A 5,687-nucleotide genomic window follows, 5' to 3' on the forward strand; every position below is an offset into this window, starting at 1 on the left:
ATTATGATTTATGTTGTAGATTGGTGAGACGGTCACCATTTTTTTGTGACCTCAAAGGGGAAACAGGACTCTTTTCTTTCCTGAAATAAAACCCTAGCTTCATCCTCAACATACAGGTATATAAGAAGACATTGAATACAGCACTATTTTGTAACAAGAGATAACTTGTATCTGTATCAATATTAAAGAGGGCCTGCAATCTGAGCTTCTGTATAATGATACAGCACTGTATGAAACACACATCCTATCAATTTGTGAAAGCTGAGCTAATAGTTATAGGCCCAATAGATATACACATACTGTAAGCTACACGAGATGGGAGAAAAAGAGTTGGTTTAGTGGGGTAGCCTGCTGTGAGTCAGTCTAGTGATGTCACGTCACGTGTGTGTGTGTGTGTGTGTGTGTGTGTGTGTGTGTGTGTGTGTGTGTGTGTGTGTGTGTGTGTGTGTGTGTAGGTGTGTGTGTGTGTGTGTGTGTGTGTGTGTGTGTGTGTGCGTGCATGCATGCGCGTGGGTGGGTGCGCGGGTGCAGCCCACCTTGCGGGGATGCTGACAGCTCCATGCTCACTCACCCATTGTTCTTCTCCCTCCCTCCACTGACCCAGTTATTGCAGGCACATTTAGCTGACAATAACACGCCTTCGAGATTCCTTTGTCTCGCACGTCTATTGTCTGTGAAGCTATGTGTCTGACAGCATCCTCGGCTAGACCACTGTCGGAATCTGGGAAATGTAAATCGATCATTAATAGGCTATAGGCCTATGCCCATTCTGCTGTAAATCACTTCTGTTTTATCATTACAACTATATCTACTGTTACTAATGCACACATAGATTTTCATTCTATAGAGCCCCAGTGTGAGCTTGTAGCCTTAATTGTCTCATCCCGAAATATGAATGGATTTATTGAAACATAATCATGAATGAACGCAGGAATTCAAAGTAAGCTGAACGACCTAAACCAATGAATGGATGCTTTTCCTAAAAAAAAATTTAAAAAAAAGTTGGGAATGGTTCCAAAGGATTAGTGTTATGCTGAAATTGATAACCTATCGAAATATGTGACCGAAGTAAGTTCTTGTTTGGTCATTTCAGAAGGTTTGTAGGCATTTTTCTTTTTTTAATATAGCTGCCATGTACGGCACACAGGTATAGGTTATTTTAATTTTCCTTAATGGTCAGTCTAGAATACAAAAAAGGACAACTTTTTCATCAGCTTTTTGACATATTGTACCCTTTTCTTTCTACCAAACATTTGGCCTATTTCAAAATGTTTATAGGACTTTGTGTTGCCTAATACACACCACGCTAAAACACGAAAACCTACTTTATATATGTAAGAGTGGCCAGACTCACATTAACAGCCAGAATAAACTGGTACTCTTTGTCAACACCTTACTTTCTTGGATTTGCAAATAAATAATTATAGTACACACCTTTTGATTCAAGTGTATTATTTCAGTATTATCATTAGCATTTCCATATATAATTATAAGACTTCCGACAACGCCACCTCTATAAAAGAGGAAAAGGAGATATATAATAATAACCCTTTTAAGACACACAGGTACGTTTTTCAGGTGTTCAGAGCAATATAAACCCAGGAGAGAAGGAGCCGGACACAGTATTTCCAAAGGTATAACAAGTTCTTTATTATCTAAAATACAGGGGCTTCTATACGCCATAAAACCATTCAAAACACAAATAAAACCCTAACACTCCTAAATAGCGCTTCTAACTAAAAAACCTAAAAACAACCAACAATAAGATCACAACCCGGGTAATTTCCTCCCTTTATCAATTCCCACCGCACAATTAAAGTGCGGGTGCAATATTCGCCACTTAGCAATTTAAGGCGTATATATAATAATATGAATATTGCAAATCATTAGCTCAAATAGGACGTGTGTTATATATATAATACTAATAGGCGCAGGCAGGTATAATAATAATAATAATTATAATAATAAGCAGGGTGAGTAGAAGACGTGTAGAGGGACACAGCAACTCTTCAGTAACATCTACGTCTCAGGCCTTCGTATCTGCGAACAAGGAAAATAGGCCAGTATCCTTGTATACTTTAACTTATTGGCATAACTCAGGTCAGTGGCTTGAAGAGACAAATGGTGCACAGATTCTCTACTCACACGGAGGCAGCCAATGGCTGCCTGTGCGGGTATTGCGTTCGACACCACTGTCACCACTGCGACCCCTCTAGTCAGCTCGGATGGAGCGGCTCGTCTCGGCTCGCCTGGTCAGGATAGATGGTCCGCGGGAACTTCACCGGTTCTGCTGGGCCACCGTGTTGTCTGACTCACTGCGTTGCACTGTGGAGCTCACTCAAGTTCATCATCAATAGTTCTAGGTAGGGCTCACTGCTCATGCCCTCCTGTGTCTGTCCTCAGTCCCTCATAACACTGGTCACCTCTGCCTGTTCACCTGCCTCACACACACGTCCTCCTCCTTTCACGTTCAGTAACAGAGTGACAGAGTCCCACTTATAAAGGCCGCCCCCTGCCCGACACTAGCCTCTCATTGGCCGGGCATGACGTCAGTCTCTTCTCATTGGCCGAGTAGCGGCCGCTGGTTAACCTATCAGGCTCTTCACACACACATATATCAGAAGGGGAGTTTCATGTAGGGAGAAATAACGTTATTAAACACAACAAATAAGTAAATGTATAATAAGGGAAACATATAAAATAGCATTCACTTAACAGAAATAATAATAAAACACAAGAGTTTCCAAAGAAATACATTTTAACGAAAAAAAGAATAACGCTGTCTTCCACCCCCTCACACTCCCCCCTACTTAAATCGCTGGCAGTCCCTGCAGCTATAGCTTAACCCGGACTATACCGCTGTGGTGGCTGTCCCAAATTTACTCTCCCCGAACGGCGCAGAGCCGTGGGGAAGAACCCATAACACTGCCTCCAGACTAGTCCAGTCGCTGGTGGTTGAGACACCGGCTCAACGCTTCCACCCAGCTCCCGAGGCGCTATACAGACTTTCAAAGCGTTTCGGTGCACCGTTCGATCCCGCCCTCCCTTCTCTGGCCGAATCCTATACACCACCCCCGCATCTCCTACCGTGCCCACTACTACAAACGGCTCGGGGTCCCACCATGAAGCCAGCTTCCCTTGGCCTTGTCTGTTCCGATTCCTCACCCACACTCGCTCACCCGGTACCAACGGTGGGATACCCGCCCGTTTGTCATACATGCGCTTTCTCTGCTCGGCCATACCTCCCATCCTATGCCCTGCAGTACGATAAGCGTCATTTAGTTTCCGTCTGTGATCATGGACCCAGTCTCCTACAGTAAGCCTATTTTGCTGAGCTTGCACTCCTAGCTCTACATCTACGGGGCGTCGCAGATGGCGACCAAACATCAGAAACGTTGGGGCATAGCCAGTGGCACTATGGGGAGTGTTATTATAAGCGTGAACCAGTTCGGGGAGGTGCTCAGGCCATCGGCCGTGCTTGTCAGCATCCAAAGAACGTAACAGATTAAGTAACGTTTGATTAAATCGTTCCGCGCCACCATTTCCGGCCGGATAATAGGGCGTCGTACGGCTCTTGGTAATACCATAATTATTACATAATTGTTGCATAAGGGCGGACTCGAAGTTGGCCCCCCTGTCCGAGTGAAAACGAGCTGGACAACCGAAAGGCTGGATTACATGGGTCCATAGCGCACGGACAGTGGTCTGAGCAGTTTGATCACGTGTCGGAATAGCCCAACTATATTTAGTGAATAAATCAGTTGCTACAAGGATATTCTGACAGGGGTCTGCTGGTCGCCCCAACGTGAGAAAATCAATCGCCACCACTTCTAGAGGGTAGGAAACTTCAAACGGCTGTAAAGGAGCCCTAGGCTCCATCCTAGTTTTCTGTAAGCCACAATTAACGCACCCCTGATGATAGCGACGTGCCTCCCCCTCCATGCCGTGCCAATAGAATCGTCTGCGGAGCTGTGCTAGAGTCCTATCCACACCAGCGTGCGCAGCGGCCACATGCATCTCTCTCCACGTCTCCTCCTGCCTGGAATTGGGACAAACAATCTGTAAGTATTCTTCTTGGGTATAAGGGTCAGTCACATGACGATACAATACCCCCCCTTCCACGCGCAGCCTCGTCCACTGCCGTAATAACTGGACCGCCCCTCTCGTCCAATTCCTCTTCTCCGTCAAGGTGGGGTGCGTGCCCCTCTCTACGCACCGCATCACCATTTGGATATCCTTGTCCTGTCTCTGCGCGCTCTGCCACTCACCAAGGCTGTTCGTGGCTGCAGGCGTCAGCTCCACCGCCGCAACTGTCGTAGGCTGTACGGGGAACCTGGACAAGGCATCAGCGTTAGCATTATTTTTTCCTGTGCGGTACTTGATATCGAACGTGAACGACGCCAGTTGCGCCGCCCAACGCTGCTCTATGGCTCCTAGTCGAGCTGTCTGGAGATGCGCCACCGGGTTATTGTCTGTGAAAATCGTGAAATGAGCTCCAGCCAAATAATCCTTAAACTTTTCCGTGACAGCCCATTTAAGAGCCAATAATTCTAGTTTAAAGGAACTATAATTAGCATAATTTTGTTCAGTGGGGTGCAAACTGCGGCTTGCATAAGCAATAACTCGTTCTCTCCCATCTTGCATTTGAGCCAACACAGCGCCCAGGCCTTGGTTACTCGCATCTGTATAAACCACAAAAGGTTGATCATAGTCCGCATACGCCAGTACAGGAGCTTGAGTGAGGGCACTCTTCAACGCATTAAATGAATTTTGACATTCAGTGGTCCACCTAATCAGCTGCTGTGAGGACTTATTATCAACGGAGATCCCAATTAACAGGTTATTTAGTGGCCGTGCAATGGCAGCAAAGCCCTCCACAAACCGGCGGTAATAACCTGCGAGGCCCAAGAACGCACGAACCTCCCGTACCGTCGTTGGAGTGGCCCACCCCCGGACTGCCACCAATTTGTCTGGGTCCGGCCGCACTCCTTCTCGGTCCACGACGTGGCCCAGAAACTTCACCTCACGTTGTAGCAGCTTACATTTGTCCAGGCGCAGTTTAAGCCCGTGTTTCCATAACCGCTGAAACACGCGATCCAGGTGCTGTAGATGAGAAGAGAAATCAGGGGAGTATATAATAATATCATCTAAATAAACTAATAAAGACTCGGCCACTTGGCCACTTAAACAGTGTTGCATAAGTCTCTGAAATGTGGCTGGCGCATTACACAGCCCAAAGGGCATTCGTTTAAACTCAAATAACCCCAAAGGTGTCGTAAAGGCAGTTTTTTCTTGATCCCGTGGATCCATGCTCACCTGCCAATATCCACTGGCTAAGTCAAGAGTCGAGAACCACTGGGCCTTAGTCAAGCTCGTCAACGTCTCTTCGATGCGCGGCAGGGGAAACGCGTCCTTGTGCGTTACTGCATTCAGCTTACGGTAGTCGACACAGAACCTCCAGCTGCCATCTTTTTTCTTCACCAGAACGATCGGCGCGGCCCACGGGCTACAGCTCTCAGTGATCACTCCCTTGTCCATCATGTCACTTAGCAAGATCTTCATCTCTTTATACATGGCGGGCGGCAGCGGCCGGTGTCGCTCACGTATAGGCGCAGCGTCAGCGGTATGGATCTGGTGTTGTACTGCCTCCGTCTGTCCAAAATCCTCGTCATGTACAGCAAACACCT

Source organism: Nannobrachium achirus (assembly GCF_963921795.1).
Source record: "Nannobrachium achirus genome assembly, chromosome: 3".
Taxonomy (NCBI): Eukaryota; Metazoa; Chordata; class Actinopteri; order Myctophiformes; family Myctophidae; genus Nannobrachium; species Nannobrachium achirus.